The sequence below is a fragment of the Aedes albopictus genome, chromosome 3, assembly GCF_035046485.1.
Source record: "Aedes albopictus strain Foshan chromosome 3, AalbF5, whole genome shotgun sequence".
NCBI classification, from domain to species: Eukaryota; Metazoa; Arthropoda; class Insecta; order Diptera; family Culicidae; genus Aedes; species Aedes albopictus.
In genome coordinates, this window is record NC_085138.1 from 304,519,396 (window position 1) to 304,535,206 (window position 15,811).

Consider the following 15,811-nt stretch of genomic DNA (forward strand, 5'->3'; position numbering starts at 1 on the left):
GACTTGTGATATTTGGCAGTTATTTGAAAAGATTGAAGATAGATCTTATCAATAGCTGCCAAGCAATACATACCAGACAGACATCAGAGTGTTTGATTCTTATCATAAAATGTGCATATCATTCTGGCGGACGTTAGTGCTCGTAAATGCTGGATATAAATGTTAGCGGGAAATATAAATTCTATGGATTTTCAAAAGCGAAAACTGCTTACAAATAACAACAAATATTATTGTATTTTTATTGTAACAACGATTCATTTGACGCCATTCAATTAATTGTATTTGTATTGTAAGAACAATGAAAAAACATTAAGATATATTGTTATCTTTTGAAAATTGCCCTAAAAATGTCTCATAAAAACACAATACATTCTATTGTTTTTCGCGAAAAAGTGTATGAAAATTTTCTCAAAATTTTATGGTTAAGATACATAACGACCACCATTTTTTATTGTAAAAGTGCCATTTACCATTCGCCGAATGGTATAGAACAATAGGGGTGATGGTGAGTGTGTTGTGTAAATTACAATATGTTTAATGGTGAATATTTTTCGAAAAAATGGTGTTGTAACAATAAAATTTATCGTATTTTTATGATACTTTTTATCAGGGTTGCTATTTTCCATTGGTAATGGCTTCCATTATCATCATTCTTGATGCCCACGCCGACAGACACCGGATTTTTAATTTAATTTATTTGCTACTACATCTCTGACAAAAATTGTCACACAGACTGTTTTAAAAAAATTTAATCCTATTCTTAAAAACTAGTTTACTTATATTAAAATCGAAAACGTCACACACTTGATTAAACAATCTACAACAAAAATCCAACGGGTTAAACAGTCCATAGTTAGTGCGGTGGCCAGGAATCCACAACAGTTGCCGATTTCGGAGCTGACGAGTAGGCGCGTAGAGTCTTACGTTCTCGAGAAGGGAGGTGCAGTCGATATTGCCCTTGATGACATCAAAAATGAATAGTCTTTGCAGCATAATTCGACGACTTGCTAGCGGTTGTAGACTTATTAGTGCACATCGTTGCTCGTAGGGAGGCAGTTGAACCGGGTCGTTCCATGGGAGATTCCGTAGAGCATACCTTATGAAACGTTTCTGGACATTTTCGATACGGTTGACATTAACATCGTAGTATGGTGCCCAGACTTGAACTCCGTATTCCAGTACGCTTCGCACTAAGGCACAGTACAAGGCCTTTAAAGCATACACATTATCGAATTGAGCTGTATTGCGGCGCAGGAAACCGAGCATCGCTAATGCTTTTGCAGATGTCACCGCGACATGATCATGGAATCGAAGCTTACTGTCAAGCACCACACCGAGGTCCTTAATCGAGCTAACCTTTTTTAGTGGCGTGTTGTTGAGGGAATAAACAAACGTAGTAGCAGACTGGCGACGACGGATTGACGGATTGGTACGGATTGACCAGCTAACAAAAAATCCGGGAGATCGCCCGCCGGAGGCATAGCAAGAGCTCCTCAAATTAATCACATAAATTGTTCGTAAGTACCTACCGGATCTAAGCGCATCTGAAAGGGAATCAAATTTTCTTTCCGAAAAGTGCTCGTTTGTTTCTCTACGGTGCGGAATTCGATACGAAAAAGTGAAAAAAGTGCACTTTTCCTATGCTGCGCCATGGAAAATTTTAGCGGAGCCACGTTTTTCATAGGGTTCTCATTCCTGCCACCAGATGCGGAAGGATCGTTAGCTTCCGTTGGATTTACCTATAGGCAAATCTGACGGAAGCTAACGATCCCTCCGCATCTGGTGGCAGGAATGAGAACCCTATGAAAAACGTGGCTCCTCCAAAATTTCACATGGTGTAGCATAGGCAAACTGCACTTTTTTCACTTTTTCATATCGAATTCCGCATAGTAGAGAAACAAATGAGCACTTTTTGAAAAGAAAATCTAATTCTCTTTCAGATGGCCTGGCCAATCCGGTATCTGTCGGCGTGGGCATCAAAAATGATGATAATGGAAGCCATTGCAAATGGAAAATAGCAACTTCTAGAGCGAAAAATGAGTAAAACTTGACGACAAAAAATTGACCTTTTTATGTAAACAAACGATTTTCTCCTTATCTCACCAAGCGCCTCTACATTTGGGGATAATCTGTACGATTCTGTGACATATGATGCACATGATTGGAGCGTGGGATATCACAGAAGTTTACATGACATATCAGGCCGAACATTTCAATCGGTTCTATCTGCATTTGACTCTGTGTGTTTACATGACATATAACACAAATTTACATGATATATCATGTAAACCATCATAACACTAAGTTTACATGACTAAACTGAAGTTTGCATGATGTGTAAATCTCATTATTTTTATCTGTGTAGGGTACGATTTGACTCAGCATTTTCCTGACGAAAAGATGATCAATCGTTTTATAAAACAAGAAAAAAGCTTCAATCTTGTAACAAGCGTAACACAAGGCCAGACCCCTTTCCTCCCCTCTTAGCGTTACGTAATATTTGAACGAACCCTGATCGCACCATGTTATGGGGTGAGGGTTCGATTCCCGCTCAGGCCGATGAAACTTTTCTTGAGAATAGTTTCGTCTTTGTATCCACTGGTACATGCTACGTGTGTGCCTTGTCTAGTGTTAGGTTTCTATCAGTTTGTACAGCCCCTGACTAAAGATGGTGTCCGCGTTTCTTTTTAAATCGTATTATTAAAAAATAGCTCTACCAAATAAGTCACAGAAAACATCAAGATATCATTACTGTTCTCTAAGCATTAGTATTACCAGGGCCGGATCTAAGGGGGGAGGGTGTCGGGGAGCCCCGGGCCCCCACATTTGAGCCCCCCCCACAAAAAAACAATTTTGGTTCAAGTACGACTCAAAAACAAATAAAAATTGTATTGCTCATCGCATTTGTACCTCCGAGGGGCCTCCACAACTGCAAGGGCCCCGGGCCCCCACAATCCTTAATCCGGGCATAAATTGGCCACGGTGTGCCAAAAACCGTTATTAACAAATAAAAATGTCCACCCAAGTGGCACCCGGCATTCGAAAGATATGCTATTCTAGTATCTCCTCTGAAAATTTGAAAATCTTTCATCGAGGGAAACTAAAGTTTTTGTGATTTGAAGATTTTGAGCCATTTCTATAGGATTTTCTTATATGAGTAAATATACACGCACGGTGTGTCTGATACCTCTATTAACAAACAAAAATGTACTCCAAACTCACACCCGGCGTTCGAAAGATATACTATTCTAGTATCTCCTCCGAAAATTTGAAAATGTTTTATCGAGGGAAGCCAAAGTTTTTACTGTTTGAAGATTTCCCTATATTTTCATAGAATTAGCTCATATATGGGAATATGCGGTGTTCTTCATATCTTTAACAAATAATAACACTGATAAACAAAATTAAATAAAAAATCGTATTATGAGATGAGAAAAAAAAAACAGGGTTTTGGAACCCTAGAAGTATCATAGTGAAAGAATTTTCGAAAAAATATTGGACTTCACAGTTAAAGACCGAAGTTTGAATTGAGAACTTGGGGTGTTCAACTGATATACGCATTTGAGTTTCTAGGGTCCCAAACCCCTATTTTTTCTCATCCCATGACGCGAACTAGTGTTGAACGGCGTCATGAGTTTCACAAATTCCAAAAGTACAATAAATATTCAAGCAACTTCTCTGAAAATTTGGCAACATTTTGTTTTATCTGTATTAACGAGATTTTTAGCCCTAGCCTAGTTCATCTCGGGACCCACGCTTTACTTTCCTTCCGAAGAAAGAACTCAAATTTTGTGAGTTTGTCGGGAGTGGGATTCGATTCCAGGTCTTCGGCGTGATAGTCAAGTGTTCTAACCATCACACCAGGTCCGCTCCACATTTGGCAACATTTCATTGAGAGGAATGTCAATTACCGTAGTTTAATATTTCATAGTTCTACCTGTTACTCGAATACAAATAAAAATGTGGCACACCGTGAGCTTTGATTACATAAACTTTCTAAGTGTTTGGCACCGTTTTTTTGTTTGTTTTTAAGCACGTTACAAATATATTGGTATCTTGTCGGTGAATTTGAAAACGTTTCATGGTGAAACGAGAGTTAAACATGTTGGTTTAAGTCTATGGTTAAACTGAATTAACAGCCCAATGTTTTGGTATTCCTAGAAAGCTTTGTCAATCGTTGGTATAATGTTTAAGATATTGAAGCTCTTGAAGTAAACCTCAATGCTAATCGTTTTACTACCCAGCTTTTATACGTCATGTTACTAACGTCTCTTCCGTGAATTTAGAAATTTTACATTTGAATGATCATCAGTAACAACAATTTTAAGCTTTCAATTTCAATTTCATTGGAGATATGCATACTACCGCTTTATCTATAAACACGTTAAAAAAAACTTACTAAGCTTTGTAATAGTATCGCTTACAAAATATATATTCATTGCGAGGAATGATTAACACAAGAAATTGAAATAATATTCTATGAAGTTACCACATTTTCATTACACTTTATCAAGATATGATATGATATTTTCAAACCACTGTAATTTGCGAGCGTTTCAATGAAATGTTGTCAAATTTTCAGAGAAGTTGTTTGAATGTTGTATCTTCGGAATGGTGTTTGTGAAACTTATTAATATGTATTTGTTTATGATTTGAAGAGCCAATGACAATGGCAATATTACCATATATGGACTTATTCTATGAAAATAGAGGAAAATCTTCAAACAGTAAAAACTTTGGTTTCCCTCGATAAAACATTTTCAAATTTTCGGAGGAGATACTAGAATAGTATATCTTTCGAACGCCGGGTGTGAGTTTGGAGTACATTTTTATTTGTTAATAATGGTATCAGGCACACCGTGCGTGCATATTTACTCATAGAAGAAAATCCTATAGAAATGGCTCAAAATCTTCAAATCACAAAAAACTTTAGTTTCCCTCGATGAAAGATTTTCAAATTTTCAGAGGAGATACTAGAATAGCATATCTTTCGAATGCCGGGTGCCACTTGGGTGGACAATTTTATTTGTTAATAATGGTTTTTGGCACACCGTGTGGCCTTTCCATACCCACCCCTGGTAACGCTCTTTTCACGAGTCGCACAAAAGAAAGGGAATGTCATATTATCTCCACACTATAGCCAAATTGTTTTTCTTTAAAATCTGCACCTCCCAAACCAACAGAAATGGTCACCCATAAGATATCCAAGGTTAAGTATTTCTTTCTTCAAGAGTAATCTTGCATTTGCTATCGTCAGCGCCGCGATGTTACAAATTGTTATGGGAACCGAACATGGTCTTTCGATCCATTATCACACAAAACAAAACCCATCGGACTCGGGGGCTTCACGCTTCTCGCATTTTCCAATGTCTTTTGCTTCGGTCAAGCTCATCTCGAGTGCACTCGTTGTCATGCTGCGCTATTTAGGAGACGCGCCACTTTTCGCAACACTTCAAACTCATGGCTGCTGCTGCTGCTGCTGCAGCACCAGCAGTTGTTGCAGACCAAGATCCGACATCATGATGAAATCTTCGGTCAGCCACTCTTCTTACTGCAACACATTGCAGGCAGCGCTTTATCTACACTCCACCGACGCGTTTTTAGTTTCTCACAATGTTTAACCACTACTGGATTGTTGTCGCTATGGCATGATGACATGGAACCACCTTTACGAGCACACGACGGATGATGTGTATCGCAAAAATAGCCATTAAAACCGTCAACGGCCGTGGCGTTTCGATAAACACGAGCTATGTTCAAGCCTTTGTTGGTTAGCGTATATGCGACCACTAACAGCATATTGGTAGCTTTTCTATGAACTATTCGTTATGATATCTCATTGGAAGCTTGATGGACATGTACAAATGAATTAGATTTAAGTAATTATTGCTGAAGTTGAATATTTCAACGATTGATTGCTTCTACTAATCGGGAATTCCATTTCCTATTGGGGAGTTACAGTTGCCTATCTGGAGTGTAAATCCATTTGTACCACAGTTTTTAAAAACAATAAAGGTTTGTCATTTCATCATATTTTTAGAAAGGGTATAACGGGCTTGGTGGTCTAGTGGCTACCGCTTCTGATTCATATGCAGAAGGTCATCCCGGATAAAAAGTTACCATTCATTACATGGTAAATATTATTAACATATGACTGGTTTTATTGTTCACCATAAAACACATAGTAGATATATTGTTACTTTTTACAATAGAAATCAAGCCCATATAGTTCGTACAATAAGTGAACATTATCTTTATTGGTGCCTAATTGATTCGATTGTTTTTCAATAGTTCTATAATAATTTAAAGTTACTATCAGTAAACATTAATTTAAGTTGTTTTTATATAGTTGCAAAAGTGCCTGCAAAGTTCTCATGGACTTTTTATTAAAAAAGGGTTTATTTCTCAATTTCACATAAAAACAATTCGTAACAAATAAATAACAATAAATATTATTGTTGCTTGGATCATGTTTTAATAATCAAATACAAAATCACTTGACATATTTTTTTATAGTTTTCGTTTTAAATTTGAGTACAGTAGATGTTTCGATTATCGAATGTTATTCGCTAAAACTTCAACGACTGACAGACGTCAAGCCGTGTTGGCAGAGGAAGCTATCAATGAATAACTGAGGAAGTACTTATAGAAAACTAGCTGAAAAGCAGGTTTTAGCCAAGTGAGGACGTTACGACAAGAAAAAGATGAACAATGATTTTTCTAATGTTTTCCAATAAATTAAAGGAATCTAGTAAATAGTAAACTACCATTGATAACAATACAAATACAATTTGTTTAATGGGGTCAATTGAACCGATGTTAAAATAAACATGCAATAATATTTGTTGTTATGTAAACAGATTTCGTCTTTTAAAAACTAAAGAATTCATATTTCTCGGTAACATTTTTCTTCAGCATTTACAGATACTAATGGCCACATGAATTGTGAACGATTTATGGTATGGATCATACAACCTGAGGTCTGACTTGTGATATTTGGCAGTTATTTGAAAAGATTGATGATCTTATCAACAGCCGCCAAGCAACACATACCAGACAGACATCAGAGTGTTTGACTCTTATCATGAAATGTGCATATCATTCTGGCGGCCGTTAGTGCTCGCAAATGCTGGATATAAATGTTAGCGGGAAATATAAATTCTATGGATTTTCAAAAGCGAAAACTGCTTTCAAATAACAACAAATATTATAGTATTTTTATTACAACAACGATTTATTTGACGCCATTCAATTAATTGTATTTGTATTGTAAGAACAATGAAAAAACATTAAGATATATTGTTTTCTTTTGAAAATTGCCCTAAAAATGTCTCATAAAAACACGATACATTCTATTGTTTTTCACGAAAAAGTGTATGAAAATTTTCTCAAAATTTTATGGTTAAGATACATAACGACCACCATTTTTTATTGTAAAAGTGTCATTTACCATACGCCGAATGGTAAAGAACAATAGGGGTGATGGTGAGTGTACAGTGTAAATTACAATACGTTTAATGGTGAATATTTTTCGAAAAACTGGTGTTGTAACAATAAAATGTATCGTATTTTTATGATATTTTTTATCAGGGATGGGTTCAATCCCTGGCCCGTCCCCTTCATCCTACTTCGTATCTTTCTATCCACTTTCTCTCTCTTTCTTCTATATATTCATATGTTCATAGCCATCGCTAGAACCAGAAACGAATTGGAAAAAAGTCGTTTCCCTCCCTTCCAACTCACAGCACAGTGTATATAACGCCTACAAGTTATGCAACCAAAGCGTGCTGTGCCGCATGACCTTATTCACCTTATTCACCACACAATCTATCACCTTACGAACACTATAAATAACCCCCAATCCATGGATCGCATCACCGACTCAACGGTGACTCCCAGATCTCCCATCCTTTCCATCTAACAAATACCCCAGTCCGTGCTGATTGTGGGGATGCAGAGGTGATCTCGGTTTTTAGTAGCAAGAACCAGCACACTCTAACATTCCTTTCCCTTCCCAACTGACTATAAGGACGTGGCCGGCGCCGTTATTGATCCAAAATGTATGAGCTGCTTAAATTGCACTTTGAGAATAAGTGGAGCATCCCAGCCCTTATTCATTTGGATCTCAGTGCAATTGGAACCAGCTCAGATCAATCACGGAGTAGCAACCATTAACATGTATAGTCAGATTTGATCGTTGATCGATCATTATATTTTTAGAAAAGGTACCGGTACCAAATTCGACTATAACTCTGGCATTATAATGGTAAGAGTAAGTTATTCTGAAGCGAAAAAATAAATAAAAAAAGAATTTTCTATAGAAAAACCCCAGAACGTTCAACAAACCTCCTATGTTTTGGAATCTCACAAAGCCATACCCATTGCCCGTAGAAGCGCATCCGTGAGCGACAAACGCCAACCGGACCGACGAATCGAACGTCGTGACATGCCTCACCTTAGAACTTCTCCCATCAATCGACATCAATCGCGTGCCGCATTCTTAGGTTACATCACTCACTACCTACCGAGCGACCCCAGGAGGACACATGCTCGCCTTGTGACACTATACGGAGGAGACTAAACATCGAACTTTGTGTAGACGACGGTTGGTAGGTATAATATCCATTAAAGTGACTATTATCCTATGTAGTTTTATTGGTCCCCCTTGCCAGGCAGGTGCATGAACTAAGGGGTGGTATTGAAACGATTCGGGTTCGACCACCAGCACTGCGATGACTTGTTGCACCGTGTACCCTTGTATAGTGCTTGTGTACAAACTTAAATTTCAGGTTGCATGGTTCTGAACATGGGAAGGTAACTGTGGAATATCAATTTCGGACTATTATACATACATACAGTCTGTATGTGATTAATAATAGAGACAGTCGAAAATCAACCAACATCTTTTATATTTTTATAAGGATTTTTCCGACTTTTCCAACCGATTTTCCTCAACAGTGGAAAATTTTGTGGATTTTTTTTCATTTTGTATTTTTTTTAATTGCTGAGAGAATTTGTTTACTATTTCACAAAAAAAAACATTGTGTCTTTGATGCACAGTGTACAAATTCGAGCAAAAAAACGGACGCAATTCAGTTCCAATCCACTATGGGGCGGCGCCATACAAACAGGTGGCCAAAAATATTTTCGCGTCAATTTTATAATATCTTGATCCTATTCGTAGGATTTATGCCTGAAAAATATGAAAAAAACATGTTGAACAGGTTCTTCAACACGACAGTTTCAAACACCATGATATTAATAGGGCATTGCATACTTTTAGGCGTTTAAGGATTTCTGTTAATATTTACAAAATGGATTCTAATTAGTAGAAACGCGCTTCGCTAAGAGATCCAAGACCAGATTTAGATTGCACTATAATTGATCTACCGATAAAAGTGGTCATGACGACCAAATGTTTCCTCAGAGGTATTTAATGGCCAATAGGGTGATTTCATATAGCTATATCTCAATCATCGCCGACAACATGATTGGAATTGCAGAATAGCAGCTAGTAGCAGCCAAATTTGATTTCAATGCCTCCCAGGGATCCTAAACAAAGTCATAGAAATAGTCCCGAAGCGAAACTCAGCGAAACTTTTTTTGTATGGAACGATTTGTATGGGAAAAATTTGAATTTTTCAATGTGGCATCATTTAATAGTTTTACAATCAATATTTCTACGTCTGATACGTCATTCGAAAGGTTTATAAGCAAGCTTCTAGAAACTACTTTAAAAGTTCAACATATTTCATTTAAGCCGAAGAAATGCGAAGTTGAACATGTCATTAATTTTACCAAAAATTGACAATGGTCTCATTCTGCTGCCAGTATCTCGAAAAGTATAAGGATTAGCAAACTAATATTCTAGGGTTTACTGGTCGAAGTGGTCTACTTTCAACTACTGAACCTGAATCTCAAATTGAATAAAGTCAATTTTCGATTTTTGGCTACCTGATTCCCCTTAGTGCAGTCGCTAAGCAACATTCGACAGATACCCATTCCTAAGCAAAAAAAACTCCGGGTATCGTATGGCGCCAACCCCTTTCCAGAAAAACGTCGCCAAGTGTCTCTTTTTGATCATTTTCCCCTAAATTTGTCAAAAATACTTGAACATATCAAACTTAAATAAAAAAAATGTTGAGCGAAAACCTTAATATTTCAAAAAACTTCATGTACCAATGACAGACAACTTGGTTAAGCAAATGTTTTTCACTTTTGATCACAATAAGTGTCTCATTTTATCCAATATCCCCTATAAAATGAAAATATTTGAGAAGTTCGGATGATTTTGAACAAAAAACCATTAAAAATCGTTCAAAAGTCATGCTACTGCATTGAGAAACACCAAACGGGTCGTGTCTTGTAAATCACATTTAGAGATGGTGTTCCATTTTGTCCAATATCCCCTAAAACCAAAACATATTTGAGAATTTCGGATGAATTTCAACAAACACCATGCAAAGATTATTTGAGAATTTCAGATGAATTACAATAAAAAACCATGCAAAGTCGTTCAAAAGTCGTGATACTGAATGGAGAAACCCCAAACAGATCGTCTCTTGTCCATCACATTCAATGATGTTGTCTCATTTTATCTAATATCCCCTATAAATTAAAAATATTTAAACAGATCATCTCTTGTTTATTATATTCAGAAATGATGTCTCGTTCTGTCCTTTTTCCCCTACAAATTAAAAATACATAATAATATTCAAAAACTAAAAATTTCAGACTTGAGCAAAGTCGTTCTGTTTTATTGAAATTCATCTGACATTCTTAAATATTTTTAATTTAAAGAGGATACTGGACAAAATGAGACAACATCACGAGTTTGCATGGTTTTTTGTTTAAATTCATCCGAAATTCTCAAATATTCTCATTTTATAGGGGATATTAGACAAAATGAGACACTTATTGTGATCAAAAGTGAAAAACATTTACTAAACCAAGTTGTCTAACATTGCTACATGAAGTTTTTTTTTTTTTTTTTGAAATATTCAGGGTTCCTTCCTACTTTTTTGGATTTAAGTTTGATATATTCAAATATTTCTGACAAATTTAGGGGAAAATGTCCAAAATTAGACACGTGGCGATGTTTTTCAGGAAAGGGGTTGACACCATTCGATTCCCCGGAGTGTTTTGCTTAGGAATGGGTATTTGTTGATTGCTATGCGACTGGAACTGAATTGCGTCCGTTTTTGCTCGAATTTGTACACTGTGCGATGCTTCGTTCTTAAGCTATGATTTTTTTTACACAACCGCCCCTAATATAGCACATCAGGACAATTTCCACGAAATTGGTCATAACTCAGGGACGGAGAAAAACCACATCTTGAAAATTTTACTGAATATAACTTATACAACTTCCTTTCAAAATTTTTTTGGGATGTTTTCCGGACTTCGAAAATAGTTTTTCCGACTTTTCCAACCGATTTTCCTAAGGAGAGCGATTCCACGAACAAGTGGGAAATTTTTCCAGTTTTTATTTTTTGTATTTTTTGATTTGCATGGAACCTTGCATACAAGTCTTTGGGGGAGAAAAACGCCGTTTAGCATACTTGGTTCGCCATTTTGAATCTAGCCTTACTTATGAGAAGGGCCTATGAAAAATGCACATGATATTTTCAAAAATTTTTATCTCGAAAACGGTTTGTCCGATCGGTTTGGTGTCTTCGGCGAAGTTTTAGACAATTGTTGGTGCTATATGGAGAAAATATGCACGGTAAAAAAATATGTTTGGTTTTTGTGATTTGAACTAAAATATAGATTTTCCCTCAAAAGTGACATGTCAATATTTTTTTTTATTATCCTTATGTTATAGCTGACTGAAAATGCTACCTAGTGCACAGTGGGTTGTTCTGGAGAAAAATAGGTTACAATGAAAAAAAAATGTTTTAAAAAATTACGGTTTTCAAAAAAAGCTATTAAGTAAAGTCAAAAAAGTTTGTCGCCCTAATTTTATGAAAGTACATCAAATTTGCAAGAAAAAAGTACTTCGGTAACATTTTTCTAAGATGCACCGTTTAGAAGATATTACTAATTTAATATTGATTTTTTTGATAACTTAATAAGTTTTAGCCCTTTTCGAATGTACTCCGTGTTTCTCCAGTTTCAAAAGTATTTTTTTTCGGAAAGATTGGAAAATTTTGAGTTAAAATGACACTGACAGCTTAAAGATTTGAGTGAAATTCTCTGCCTTAAAAGTATTTTGAAAAACAAGTTACAAAATCCCACTATCAGGAACAATGATTTCTTCCAGTGGTATTGTGTTGAAAATGTGCATTCAACTCTTGCATATCGCAAGCTCCTCAATTAGCAAGATTCAAAAGAGCGAATAAGGCTTATTTTTCAGGGGTGGTATTTGTGCGCAATAAAAAATAACATTATACTTTGTACATCAGTTTATTTTTATTCCTGTATTTTTATCAAATTATTGTTTACACAACTTTCTTAACAATATCGAATATTTTGGCATCATTGTCAGGGCAGTTTGAATAAAGCTTTGCCTTTATTGTATTTTCTGATAGAGGAAGAAATGAGTGGAATTTTTGAGTTCCTTGAATTGTTTTTGCATTATTATATTGATTATTTAGCTGCAAAGACATATTTTCGTATTCTTCTGTAGTAGAATAACAAAATGACAACTTTGTAAGTTCTTCTTCTTTTCGTTTGTTTGCCCAATTAAACAACTCTCTTGCAGTCTTTATCGGGTGTTCGCGTTCTTTGGCTAAACTTGCTCTGGTAGCCATGCGTTTTATCGTACCTCCAATAGCATCGCATGGACCTTTTCCGTGCGATGTTGCGAAGAAATGCCATTCAGCGTCAATACCATACTTTGACTTAAACTTACAAAGGCTAGAAAAGTTTTTTCGGTTTTTATACTGTGAAGCAGCACCATCTGACATAAAATAAATTTTTTTCATGTTTTTATTTTGATCAATTTGTAAAAAGTTCATCATTTTATCAATAAACAAATTAACAGCGACTGAATCATGTCTTAGTTCTTCTGAAATTATAATGAAGCTAAAATGGTTAATTTGCCTATTTTCAGTATAATATATTACGAAAGGATGGATTGTGGCCTGTTGCACGTTCCAATGGTGTGATTGAACTTCAACCTGCAAAACGAAGCTGTAATTTTCAGAAAAGTCACAAATAGCCAAAAATTCACCATCTTGCAAGTTCTGTTTTGTAGTTTTCAAAAAATTGGATTGTTCGGTTTTTACAAAATCATGCGGAATCAAACTTTCTAATTTTGAGCTGAAAAATGTAACAAAGTCATCGGTTTGCTTTACAATAGTTTCTAAATCACATCTGTCAGTGGTAACCCATTGTTCGAATGAAAGCTTTTCAACAAAGTTTTCTTCCAGTTGTTTCAATAAACTGTCTTCTAAAACTGAGGTATCTGGGCAGTTTTTACATCTTCGTAGATGGCAATGAGTTGTCTTATTTTCGCAAAGCAATCTATTCGTTAATGTTTTTAGATCATTCAAGACATTGTATTTTTTTAAGCTATGTAGAATTAAATTGACATTTTCATGCGTAGTGCAAACGCAAACATTATGTGTTCCTGTGATAGTCAATAGTTTACATTGCCTTGGCCGGAGGCTTGCAAATGATGAAAACCCTATTTTTACATTGACGTACATTTCATTAAAGCGATTAAAAGCTTCTCTTAATGTCATCATTAACAATCTTTTCTGAACAGCTAATCTCTTATTTCCTGTCTTTACGCTAACAAAATCTCTTTGGCCTGGCATTGCACGGCTTATATCATCGTCCTCAAAAAAATTCAAAACCAGTTCTTTTGTTTCATTACTCAAAGCTTTTCCAGAGCTTGAACCTTGAGATGAATCTAATACATTATTTTTTTCCTTTCTTGCATCTGATGCCATATTTCTACTAGTTTTAAATTCGTCTACAATTTTTTGTACTGACCATGATTTTGGTAACAATGATAAAATTGATAGTTTTTCTTGCCTTGCGGCTGAATTTAAAAATTTAATTTTCATATTTTCTATGACTTCATTAAACTCGTTTGCTTTTTCTGTGTTAGCGTCTAATTTAAAAAGATTTCTTCGTACACCTTCGACGATTTCAGCGCACTTTTTTTCAGGATAGTGAACATTTTTAACCTTACCTAAATCTATAGGCGAAACACGAATTGCTGCTATTCCTCGGCTGAATATTTCGACGTCTACAGGCATCGTGAAGTCTTCATTTGATTGAATTGTGCTTAGCGTTGACGCTGATGGTATCGTGACCAAACTTTCATAGCTTTGCGAATCAGGTACAACAGGTATGGTCTGAACAGTTGGCATCCTTGAGCCACCGGCTACGCTTTGTTCTTCGTTTTGGGTGAGGTGAGCTCTTGAATCAATATGTAGACGGCAAGACGAACAAATACGAAAATCCTTGGTGTTCAGTGTGGATACCTTGGAAAATCCAATTGACTTTAGTTTTTGGATGATACCATCCGTGAGATATCGCAGCTCTTTCGAACACTGAATGTCTTTGAATGGACGAATACATCTGATTTTACTCATTTTGTAATCTGTAACATAGAAAATATTTTCCAATTGTTAGTTTTGAACGAAAATATCACAACACATATAATTAAAATGTGTATTTAAAACTTACCTTTGCACCAAAACGTGTTACACTTTCCTTTACAATTATTATGTTATCAAACAACACTGGATCTAGTTCAAAAACACTGGATTATTAGCTGAAATTACTATGAAATCACTATGCTTCTAGCAACCTTTCTGCATTTACTGTTTGGTTTTCCCTAGTAGATACTGGATGAATTCAGAACCGAGTCAGACATTATTATACAGCTCACGGGTATAAATCATAGAATGCTGGGTAAAGACTGCTGGAAGATAGGTAGAGTTGAACGCTCAGGTATCGTCAGGTACGAGTTTGGAGAGTTGGAGCGAGGTAGATTTGCTGGCGTAGGTATATTGTTATTGAAGAAGATTGTAAATTGTATATACCTGGAATGAATAAAGAGTGCGGCGGTTGTTGATTGAGGTATCAGTCGGCAGCCGTCTAGTTTGATGTAAGGTGACTAATATTATACTAATATTATACCAATTTTAATCAAAATTGACTGAAATCTTGCGAAAAGCTGGAATTATACTAATGTCATCGTGTCAGACTACGTTGATTTGATCCACTTTTTTGTTTATTGATCTTTGTTCTGCCGCTTGTGTTGTGTGTAAGAGGTAGCGGTCGCGTTCGAATGAAATAAAGCAAGCTGACACCCGACCGCGACAACGAAACGAAGGCAGTGAAAAGTGTCGAATGTTTACAAGCCTGGGCCAGCGTGGCCATGGTGGACTAGTTCCAACAAAGACCATGTTTACAATCACCAACTGTACGTAGTACAGCTAACTGGTATCTAATTACCTGTGTCTAATACTTATTAGCACGTTTTCAGCAGAAGGCAATAAAAACCACTGGAAAAAATCATTGTTCTTGATAGTGGGATTTTGAAACTTGTTTCAAAATACTTTTAAGGCAGAGAATTTCACTCAAATCTTTAAGCTGTCAGTGTCATTTTAACTCAAAATTTTCCAATCTTTCCGAAAAAAATACTTTTGAAACTGGAGAAACACGGAGTACATCCGAAAAGGGCTAAAACTGATTAAGTTATCAAAAAAATCAATATTAAATTAGTAATATCTTCTAAACGGTGCATCTTAGAAAAATGTTACCGAAGTACTTTTTTCTTGCAAATTTGATGTACTTTCATAAAATTAGGGCGACAAACTTTTTTGACTTTGCTTAATAGCTTTTTTTG

General features: G+C 35.9%; 1 long non-coding RNA gene across 1 annotated transcript in view; it reads left to right on the plus strand.

Moving 5' to 3' along the window:
• Nucleotides 1–13,780, plus strand: part of LOC134284084 (uncharacterized) — an 816,516-nt gene extending 802,736 nt beyond the window's left edge. The window contains exon 3 of the long non-coding RNA XR_009995619.1: nt 13,524–13,780. This is a non-coding gene — a long non-coding RNA (uncharacterized LOC134284084). The remainder of the gene's footprint in view (nt 1–13,523) is intronic.
• The last annotated feature ends 2,031 nt before the right edge of the window (nt 13,781–15,811 follow it).